Genomic DNA, 12,116 nt, shown 5'->3' with positions numbered 1-12,116 from the left:
CCATGATTTATAGGGTGTCCCAAGCTGAGGGTTGCAGCTTAGGGATTACTGAGTAAGCAACCAGTGATCCCTCATGGAAGGTAGACTACTGCAAGAACAGGTTAAGCAAAAACCACTTGTCCAAAGTTATTGCCAGTCCTTGAGAGGTTATTCAGGAAGCAACGGGACATACAGGTGCAAATTTGTGACCAAGTTGCAGCTTTGCAAATGTTCATCTTAGCATAGTACCTTAAGAGTATAATAGGAGAAGCCAGAGCTCTGAGCTGAGGAGGTTCGACTTTTACATCGTTGGTTAGTATTGCATACGACCAACAGATGAGAAGTCTGGGGATGCAATTGAGTTATTTTCTTATAATCTAAGGTATGAAGGGCTCTTTCTCCTTCATGGACACGCAATCTCAGCAAAAAGGGTAGACAATACAATGGATTCACTGATATAGAAAGCTGAGACAACCTTTGGTAGAAATTTTTGTTGAGTGGAAAGAACCACCTGACCCTGGGAAAAATTGTATGTTTGGTCTATACCAGGTATGAGCTTGAAGCTTGCAGATTCTTTGAGCTAAGGTACAAGCAGTGAAGAATGCTACTTCCCATATAATACACTGAAGAAGAGAATCTTTCTGCAGTGAACTGAAATGGCAACCCCATGAGTTGAAAAAGGACAACAGTCAAGTCCCACGGAATATGGAGGGGGAGGGATAATGCTAGATACCCATGGATGAACAGAGAAGACAATAAGGCATTGAAATGTAGTTTCACCAGTGGTGTGGCAAGTCTGAATGAGAGAGGAGGAGCAAATACGGTATCAAGAGCCCAAACTCATAAGAAAATGGGTTGAAAAATTTCAGTTGGTACTGTTTGGACTGTCTGATCCATGGGAAGATATAACACTCCCTGGTGAATTGTGCTCTGGAACCAAAAGTCCTCAATCACTTTAGACAAGGAAAGATGATCAAGTACTGAGCATTCAATATTCAACCCATTGGGTTGAGGTACAGTAGACTTGAGTGAGAAGAAAATTTTGTCTTGAGTTAACAATGTAGAGTCTAGGGATGTGAATCGTTTTAGGACGATTAAAATTATCGTCCGATAATTTTAATATCGTCTTAAACCGTTATGGAACACAATACAATAGAGATTCTAACAATTTATCGTTATAAATTGTTAGAATCGTGAGCCGGCACACTAAAACCCCCTAAAACCCACCCCCGACCCTTTAAATTAAATCCCCCACCCTCCCGAACCCCCCCAAATGACTTAAATAACCTGCGGGTCCAGCGGCGGTCCGGAACAGCAGCGGTCCGGAACGGGCTCCTGCTCCTCAATCTTGTTGTCTTCAGCCGGCGCCATTTTCCAAAATGGCGGCGAAAATGGCGGCGGCCATAGACGAACACGATTGGACGGCAGGAGGTCCTTCCGGACCCCCGCTGGACTTTTGGCAAGTCTCGTGGGGGTCAGGAGGCCCCCCACAAGCTGGCCAAAAGTTCCTGGAGGTCCAGCGGGGGTCAGGGAGCGATTTCCCGCCGCGAATCGTTTTCGTACGGAAAATGGCGCCGGCAGGAGATCGACTGCAGGAGGTTGTTCAGCGAGGCGCCGGAACCCTCGCTGAACGACCTCCTGCAGTCGATCTCCTGCCGGCGCCATTTTCCGTACGAAAACGATTCGCGGCGGGAAATCGCTCCCTGACCCCCGCTGGACCTCCAGGAACTTTTGGCCAGCTTGTGGGGGGCCTCCTGACCCCCACGAGACTTGCCAAAAGTCCAGCGGGGGTCCGGAAGGACCTCCTGCCGTCCAATCGTGTTCGTCTATGGCCGCCGCCATTTTTCGCCGCCATTTTGGAAAATGGCGCCGGCTGAAGACAACAAGATTGAGGAGCAGGAGCCCGTTCCGGACCGCTGCCGTTCCGGACCGCCGCTGGACCCGCAGGTTATTTAAGTCATTTGGGGGGGGTTCGGGAGGGTGGGGGATTTAATTTAAAGGGTCGGGGGTGGGTTTTAGGAGGTTTTAATGTGCCGGTTTTGCGATTTTTCGATTTTTAGATTTTTCACGATTTTTCACGATATTTTACCCCCCCAAACGGCAACAATACGATTCCCTCCCCCTCCCAGCCGAAATCGATCGTTAAGACGATCGAGGACACAATTCACATCCCTAGTAGAGTCTATCCCCAGATATAAGGGGGGCAGTGCTGGAAAGTTGTATAGAATATGCATGCTGGGTTTGTCCAGGCCATGCTGGAGTTATAAGTAAGGGAGCACAGTCTTGCAGTCTTCATGAGAGGCTTCTAAGAAAACTAAAAAGTCATGAAATAGGAGATATCCTTTTGTGGACTGCAAACTGATTAAAAGACAGGAAACAGACAGTAGGAGTAAATGATCTGTTTCACAGACGAAAAAGGTAAACAGTGGAGTGCCTCAGGGATCTGTACTTGGACTAGTGTTTTTTTTTAATATATTTATAAATGATCTGGAAAGGGATATGACAAGTGAGGTGATCAAATTTACAAATGACACAATTATTCATAGTAGTTAAATCTCAAGTGGACTGTGATAAATTGCAGGAGGACCTTGTGAGACTGGAAGGTTGGGCGTTCAAATGGCAGATGAAATTTAATGTGGACAAGTACAAGGTGATGCATATAGGGAAAAATAACCCTTGCTGTAGTTACACAATGTTAGTTTCCATATTAGGAGCTACCACCCAGGAAAGAAATCTAGGCGTCATGGAGGATAATACTTCACAATCTAGGTAAACAAATAAACGTGGGGGTAGCTTGCTTTTTACGGCGGTTACTACCCTAAACCAATTAAGCCTGATACATCACTTTGAATGCATACACAGCATTGCTCTCTGCTTCTATGGCAGGGGGTAATGTGGAAAAGAGGATTAGCATTCAGACAATAACCAGCAAGGACTAAACTTCAAAATCTAGGTAAACAAATAAGCGTGGGGGTAGCTTGCTTATTACGGCAGTTACTACCCTAAACCAATTAAGCCTGCTATATCACTTTGAATACATATACAGTGCTTCTACAGCAGGAGGAAAAGTGGAAAACAGGATTTACATTCAGGCAACAACCAACAAGGACTGAACTTCACAATCTGGGTAAACAATCGTGGGGGTAGCTGCTTATTACGGCGGTTAATACCCTAAATCAATTAAGCCTGATACATCAGTTTGAAAGCATATACAGCGTTGCTATCTGCTTCAATGGTAGGGGGGAAGAGAGGAAAACAGGATTTACATTCAGACATCATCCAACAAGGCATCGATCTGTGCAATCTGGGTGAACAAGCATCGGGATAACTTGCTTGATGTGGCGCTTATAACTCTTAACCATAAGCTTATGCTCACCTTTGATGCAACTCCAACATTACTCTCTGCATCAATGATAGGGGATGGCAGGAAATTTGAATCAAACAGTTACCAACAAGAACCCTGAAGTTGGTGGTTGGTGAAACAGATAAGTATGGGAAAATAAGTGTGGAAGCTTGCTGGGCAGACTAGATGGGCAGATTGGTCTTTTTCTGCCGTCATTTCTATGTTTCTATATTGAAATTTTCGGTTCAATGTGCTGTGGTGGTCAAAAAAGCAAACAGAATGTTAGGAATTATTAGGAAGGGAATGGCGATAAAACAGTGGATGTCATAATGCCTCTGTATTAGAACATAAGAACATAAGAAATTGCCATGCTGGGTCAGACCAAGGGTCCATCATGCCCAGCATCCTGTTTCCAACAGAGGCCAAACCAGGCCACAAGAACCTGGCTGTTATGATCCCCCCTGTTGCTGCGCTACAGGTGGTATCTCACCTTCCACTGGAGGCTGCTTGGAAGCCAGGGCCTCGCCTGTGTACCATCCAGGATTTGCTCCAGGGCCTGGGAGGCCTAGCTGTTCCTGAGGCCTGCCTGTGGCTTGCTTGGTTGTTTGGACTTCCTGGTTGGCCACGCCCTTCTCCCTAGGGGCCGGCCCGCAGCTCTCCACCTCAGTTATAGGGCCAGTGAGGGGCGGTCCAGGTAAACTCCTCCCAGGGAGTTGCCCACATCAGCTGTATAAAAGGACTTCCTCTTCAGTTCCAGTTTGCCTTCGGATTGGGTTCTACAGTTGCCTGTAACCTCTTCCTCAATCCAGGTCCTCCGTGGTCTTGCTTGCTTTGATGGCGCCTCGTCCTGTCTCTGCCTTGATGTCTGTTCCTGATGTTGCCTGATGTCTGTTCCTGATCCAGTGCCTGATCCAGTTCCTGCTTTTCCTTCCTGCTTTAGGCTGCCGGGAGTGCAGCAAAACCTGCTTTAGGCTGCCAGGAGTGCAGCAACCTACCCTGCCTTGACTGCCAGGAGTGCAGTAACCCACCGCTTCCTCTTCCCTGCACGTGTCCACTCCCGCGATTGTAGGACAGGGTGGTCCGTGACCAGTCCAGCCGTGCTGGCTGTGTAGGGTGCCCTGAGAGACAGTGCCCGTATCTTGCTTCAGCCCTTGCCTTGATGTCTTGTTTCAGCCCTGTCTTGGATGTCTGCTTCAGCCCCCGTCTGATGTCTTCAGTATGCTAAGGACTGTCTGCCCTCGCCTCTGTCTGGCCTGCCGCCCTATGCCGTACCCAGCGGCAGGTCCGAAAGGGCTTGGAACAGTCGGAGGACCGTTCATCAATCAACATCCCAGTGTTGGTTGCCATGGGCGTGCAGGTCCGGCTGAGGGTCAGACTCCGCTGAGGGTCAGACTCCGCTCCTTACCCCCTGCGTCTGTACTCGCCTGGCTCACCATGCCTGCACCGGCTCATCTCCCACGGCCGGCAAAACAATTCGACTGCAGGAGGTCGTTCCGGACCCCCGCTGGACTTTTGGCAAGTCTTGTGGGGGTCAGGAGGCCCCCCCAAGCTGGCCAAAAGTCCCTGGGGGTCCAGCGGGGATCCGGGAGCGATCTCCTACGCTCCTGACGTAGGGGGACAAAAAACAAAATGGCGCTGGCTCCATTTCTACAACGCACCGCAGGCCCGAGAGTAAAAGATCACACCGGGACCCCCGCTCTGGACCCCAGGTAATTTAAGGCATTTTGGGGGGGTTCGGGAGGGTGGGGGATTTATTCTAAAGGGTCGGGGTGGGTTTTAGGGTTGTTTTAGTGTGCCGGTTTTTCCGCCCTCCCCCTTCCCCCGATTTATGATTTTTGACGATAAATCGGGGGAATTCCTATTGTATCGCGCTTCTAACGATTTTTGACGATTTAAAATATATCTGACGATATTTTAAATCGTCAAAAAACGATTCACATCCCTAATCTTGAATACTGTGTGCAATTCTAGTCACCACATCTCAAAAAAGATATAGTTGCACTGGAGAAAGTAAAGAGAAGAGTGACCAAAATGATAAAGGACATGGTTCGGCTCCCCTATGAGGAAAGGCTAAAGAGATTAGGACTGTTCAGCTTGGAGAGAGACGGTTGAGGGGGGATATGATAGAGGTCTACAAAATCATGAAAGGACTTGAACAGATAAATGTGAATTGGTTATTTACTCTTTCAGGTAATAGAAGAACTGGGGGGCACTCCATGAAGCTAGGACGTAGTGAGTTTTATTTCACTAAACGCACAGTTAAGCTCTACAATTCGTTGCTAGTGGATCTGGTTAAGACAATTAGTGTAGCTGGGTTTAACAGAGGTTTGCATAAGTTCTGTAGAAATCCATAAACTGCTATAAATCAATAAGGTATAACCACTGCTTATTACCAGCATTAGTAGCCTGGTATCTTTTTATTGTTTGTGTACTAGCCAGGTACTTGTGACTTGGATTGGCCACTACTGGAAACAGGATACTGGGCTTGATGGACCCTTGCTCTGATTCAGTATTACATTTTATGTTCTTCACATTATCCTGGCAATCAGCGGAAATGGTGGAAAAGAGACCGTGAGGCTTGTCCCCCAATCGAAAATGAAAGCCACCTAAGCCAGTCAGAGATTGCTGTGTAGAAATAAGAACAAAACAACCTAGTTATCTGCTCTATAGTGGCACACACAGGTCAAACGACGGCTGATCTCCTAAAATGAATGGTTCATTGGTTGATGATTGTTATAAGGACTACTCACAAGGTCGGAATATTCTGTTGAGATGATTCATCAGCGTGTTGAAGGTTCCCGGAAGATAGGAGGTGTCATGAATAATGCTGCCCGCGGGTCCCCCCGCTCACTTACCCACGCTGCCGTTTTTGCCGACACGGCAGGATGCCGTCGTCGACCTGCCCTCGCGGCCCAGAGGCCACCCGTGCTTCCTCTGGCTCCCTCGACCAGAGCCGCGGCCTTCTTCGGGGCTGGGACCGCCCCCGACGCTGACTTCCTTCTTTGCGGCGCTAAGGCCGCAGCCCCGGGCTGGAGTAGCGGCTGGAGTCGCCCCTGGGGCCTCCTGCAGCGGCTGGAGCCGCTGCCGACGTTGGGCCTGCGTCCCAGGCCAGCCCTGCCTCTTCTGACGTCTTCTGCGATGACGACGGTGCAGGCCGCTGTCCGCGGTCCTGCACAGCTTCCTGCACTCTCCCTAGGCGCGCGGCCGCATCTTCCTTCTGTATTTATTTTGTTCTAGCCACAGCTCCCAGAACCTTTGCAATGATAATGGTAGTAGTAGCAGTGGCACTGCGCAGAGAGGGAGTAAGATTACATCTATATATGGATGACTGGCTGATAAGAGCTGACTTCTTATAGGAAAGGTGCCAGGTAACTACAAGAATAATCCAAACCCTAGAGAGGTTAGGATGGGTAGTAAATAAAGACCATCCGGTTTTTAACCTACTTCAGACTCCAATTCAATTCAATTCAAAGGGAGAGTATTCTTACCAGACAAAAGAATCCACAAGCTGCAAGCCCATGAAAGGGCCATGCAGATTTCAGCTTTCCCACGAGCATGTGACCATCTCCAATGTCTAGGCTCAATGAAAGCAACAAAAAGGGCTCACTTGCACCCTCTACAACAGAATCTGTTGTCCAAATTATCACCACAAAGCTAGGAACTCAACAGAACAGTACCATTAAGCAGATAAGCTAGGGAAAGCCTGGACTGGTGGTTAGTCAAGGCCAATCTGCTAAGAGGAAACAATCCAGAGCCTCCTCAGGCAGAGAAGGTGGCCACAAATGTGAGCAGAATAGGATGCAGAACACACTGCATAGGAGAAGTGGCACAAGGGAGATGGTGGAACACGGAAGAGTCTTTCTCGAGAACCATCTGGAAACACAAGCAATCAGATTATCATTAAAAAGCTTTCTGCTGATGTGGAAAAGGAAAGCAAAGTTTATTCAGACAATACTATGGCAATAGCATATGTTAACAGCCAAGGAGGAACAAGAAGCTGGCAAGTGGCAAAGGAAGCAAGTCATCTCTTAAGATGGGCAGATGAATATCTGATAAGACAAAACAATTCACAAAGCAGGAACACTCAGTCAGCACTCAGACTACCTAAGTCACCAATTACTAGATTCAGTAAAGTGGGAATTGGCTGAGGAAGCTTTCAATCAAATAGTAGCCAGGTGGGATCTCCAACATTCGGATCTAATGGCAACAAAGGCAAAACAGCCCTTTAGCCAAAGAAAGGAATGGAGTTCCAATGGTATAGTCATGCTGGCAAAAATGTGGCCAGGGAGGTTGCTACTCTACATGTTCCCTTCTTGGCCAATGGTGGAGAAGGTACTAAGGAGAAATGTGGATCATCCAGGGTTGCTCATTCTAGTGGCTCCATTTTGAACAAGGTGAATGCTTGTTGGCCCCAATGCTTCTGCCACTACCGGGTGTATCTGTTTCTTATCCTAATTGCTACTTAAACTGGCTTCCTTGGCTCCACCATCACTGCCACTGATAACTACTATGGTGAAGGGGGAAAGGAGCAAGAGAAAATGATGGCATGTTGTGTAAAGGAGAGTGAGTGTATAGATTTAGGGACAATCATTGATTGTCAGCTAAACTTCAAGAAACACATTTCAATGAAGGCTACTATAAATTGCTGGTTCTTAGAAGATTAAAACCACTACTTGAGATGAATGACTTTCGCTCTGTACTACAGGCCTTAATTTTTTCCTCCTTGGATTATTGCAATTCCTTACTTTTGGCTCTCCCACAAACCACCTTACATCCGCTACAGGTACTGACAAACTGCAGAAAACGTGACCATATTACGCCCATTCTGATAAATTTGCACTGGCTCCCAATCACACAAAGAATATATTATAAAACTTGCTGTTTGCTCCATAAAGCAATTTACGGCCAGAAAAACGACTGGCTGAATTTTACCATTTGATTACATACCCCTCACAGAACTTTAAGATCTGCGAATAAAGGACTACTCCAGATTCCATCCGTAAATACTGCCCATCTTACATTAGTACGTGAAAGAATTATCTCCATTGCAGGACCCACACTCTGGAACACTTTGCCAGCCGAACTAAGACTCGAAAATGGGTTTAAAAAGCTTTGAAGATCTGGCTTTTCGAACAAGCTTACTCAGCCTATCTAGGACAAGACTAATAATAATACCATAATAATAATAATACTAATAATAATACTTGATATTAACTAATGGAATGGGCCTGTAGCAGGTTAATTGCTTATTATCTCTCCTGCTTCGTTATTGAATTAGAATATGCATTTGTTCTTAATAGTTAAAGGAGTTATATTAGGCACTCCTGAAATCCATTATTTATGTAAAGCCTGTTGCTGTCATTTGTTTACTTCCTGTAAAGCCTGTTGTATGTAAAGCCTGTTGCTAATTTGTTTACTTTAAACCGAGGTGATGTATATCTATACGTGCCGTGGTATATAAAAATCACTAAATAAATAAATACCATATTAAGATATAAAGCTTGTTTTTATGCCTATTCTGTTTTGTTTTGTTTTTAAATTGTCTCCCCTTTTAATGTAAGAATTTTATTGTATTTATATTTTTCAATGTATACCTCGTGTTCTATGTGACCTTTCTTTTAACCGTTATGATGTATTTTTATGAATGACAGTATACACATTTTTAAAAAAATAAAATAAATAAATAGATCAGAGGGAAGAGAAGGGTGGAGTGATGGGCAAGAATGGGCGAGGGGATCTGGAGGGAAAAAATGAGTGAAGCAATCAGAAGGGGGAAGGACAAGTGAGGAGTAGGGGACAAAAGAGTGAATGAAGTCATTAGGGGCTATAGGTTGTATGTGGAAGGGAAAAACTGAGTGAGGGTGTTCTGGGGTGTGAGTGAGAGGATCGGAGGGACTGTGAGGTGTAATTGAGATGACCACTGGGGGACTCATTGGAAGGCACTTAGCATGGAAAAGCAGGATCACCAGGGCAAAAGAGGAAGAGCATGGAGAGAGAATCCCATTCTCTATAGGGTCATTCCATGTCAAGTGGACCAGTGGTCCCCACTCGACCATCTCTGATTTTGCTGAAAATTTATAAGGATGTACATGTATGTTTGAAACGAGGTTCTGTAAAGTTTTAGGGCCAGATATCAAATACTTGGGGCACTGTTGCCCTTTCACTGGAGGTCCCACCAAGCCCGCGGCTTCAGCTACGAGGATTTTGCAAACTTTGGCACATAGCCATTATAGAAATATAGTGGCTATGATGCTGAAATTGGACATACTAGCTCAACTTTTGCTGGTGAACACGAAAAAATTAGTACCAGCAATCACAAAACAACATGTCTGTCTTAATTTAGTGTCAAAGTGGCTTAAAAATCACGCGACATGACATTTAAGCCATACTTTGACCAAGTATAACTCAAAACCAAAAACCACTAGTAACTGGTGCTTTACCCTGTATACCAAACAGCTACATGACTTTGCATTGCTGCAATATCAGGGTCAAAGCATATGTATTTGTGGAGATATTCACACCCACATATGATGAAAAACGTTTAATGATCAAATCTGACCTATTTTCAAGGTCAAATATCTCAAAAAGGGTACCCCTAAAATCTATTTATTTTGATATCAGTGGAAAGAGCAAATTTTTCTCTACAAGGATCATCATTTTCTTTTTTGGAGTCTCTCAGTTTAAGAAAAGAAAAATGCCACTGAACATGGCGTTTTTTAATCATATGCAATGAATGGTAACTGCACTATTTAAACCCTTGCGTTGGTCCATGGTGGTTATACCACTACCAATTCCCTAAGAATTGGTATTATAATCCTATTAAGAATTGTAATAATGCCAAGTCTTTTGAGAATTGGCAGCCCCATTGCCTAGGGGCCACGCCCGATAGCCTTGCAAGGCCAGTCACGGGCGGTCTCTTTATCGCAGGTTCCGAAGCCTGAGGGTGGGTGTCTTAGCCTAGGATCCCAAGCCTAATATTGGGTATCTTTTGTTGGTTCCCAAGCCATAAAGTGCCCAGGAGGGGGGTCCTGACCTTCCCTCTCCCCCCCCCCCCCCCCGCCAAATCCAGCGTCCCTTTTTCAGCGGATTTTGTCCTCCTCATGCACAAATCTTATCTAGCTAGCCTGCATGAGCTGGACAAAAGCCCCCCCCTTGCCCCCCCCACCAAAAATCCCTCACTCAGCGCCGTTGACCACTGGACCGGCCGCGGAGCCCCAGGGACTGGTGCGGGTGGTCCCGGGGGTGCTCCTCCCCCCCTCCCCCGGTGTCTCCCGTGTCCTTGGACCCCGCTGCTTCCTCGGATTCGGCGGATGCCCCCCCCCAGAAGGGGATGACCCTAGAGCCCTCCGTCTTTTTCGTAAGGAGGAATTAGAGCCCCTCCTCCCTTTTGTTTTGCAGGAGCTGGGTCTGGAGAGTCCCTCCGTGGATAATCTCATGGCCTCGCTCCCTAAGGATATGAACCCGGTTCTGGGAGGGCTCCGGGCTCGGCCTTTCCCTTCCACCCCATGCTTAAGCTCCTTATCCTGCGGGAATGGGAGGCTCCTGAGGCTTCGGAACCTGCGATAAAGAGACCGCCCGTGGCTGGCCTTGCACGGCTATTGGGCGTGGCCCCTAGGCGATGGGGCTGCCAATTCTCAAAAGACTTGGCATTATTACAATTCTTAATAGGATTATAATACCAATTCTTAGGGAATTGGTAGTGGTATAACCACCATGGACCAACGCAAGGGTTTAAATAGTGCAGTTACCATTCATTGCATATGATTAAAAAACGCCATGTTCAGTGGCATTTTTCTTTTCTTAAACTGAGAGACTCCAAAAAAGAAAATGATGATCCTTGTAGAGAAAAATTTGCTCTTTCCACTGATATCAAAATAAATAGATTTTAGGGGTACCCTTTTTGAGATATTTGACCTTGAAAATAGGTCAGATTTGATCATTAAACGTTTTTCATCATATGTGGGTGTGAATATCTCCACAAATACATATGCTTTGACCCTGATATTGCAGCAATGCAAAGTCATGTAGCTGTTTGGTATACAGGGTAAAGCACCAGTTACTAGTGGTTTTTGGTTTTGAGTTATACTTGGTCAAAGTATGGCTTAAATGTCATGTCGCGTGATTTTTAAGCCACTTTGACACTAAATTAAGACCGACATGTTTTGTGATTGCTGGTACTAATTTTTTCGTGTTCACCAGCAAAAGTTGAGCTAGTATGTCCAATTTCAGCATCATAGCCACTATATTTCTATAATGGCTATGTGCCAAAGTTTGCAAAATCCTCGTAGCTGAAGCCGCGGGGCTTGGTGGGACCTCCAGTGAAAGGGCAACAGTGCCCCAAGTATTTGATATCTGGCCCTAAAACTTTACAGAACCTCGTTTCAAACATACATGTACATCCTTATAAATTTTCAGCAAAATCAGAGATGGTCGAGTGGGGACGATTTTAAAAACTGGTCCACTTGATGTGGAATGTCCCTATACACTCCTTATCTCAGTGACCCAGTTGTCCTTCACCCACCAGTGCTTATTGACCACTGGTGAGCGAAGAATGACAAAGGGTTGAGCACTATTGGGAGCTGGGTTTGGAGAATCACTGAGATGAGGAAGAGTATGAAGAATGAGTTTGCATATATGTGTGTGTGAGAGAGTTCATCCCTCACCCCCACCCCACTGTTCTACTTCCTTTTTAACTACAAATGAAGCCCTAAAAAAATGTATTCCTAAAAACACCAGCGCTGTTACTTCTCCTTGCGCCCCGTCATTTACCAACTGATCCTTCGCCCCGTAAAAT

The sequence above is a fragment of the Rhinatrema bivittatum genome, chromosome 1 (assembly GCF_901001135.1).
Source record: "Rhinatrema bivittatum chromosome 1, aRhiBiv1.1, whole genome shotgun sequence".
Lineage (NCBI taxonomy): Eukaryota > Metazoa > Chordata > Amphibia > Gymnophiona > Rhinatrematidae > Rhinatrema > Rhinatrema bivittatum.
This window is presented reverse-complemented; position numbering follows the sequence as displayed.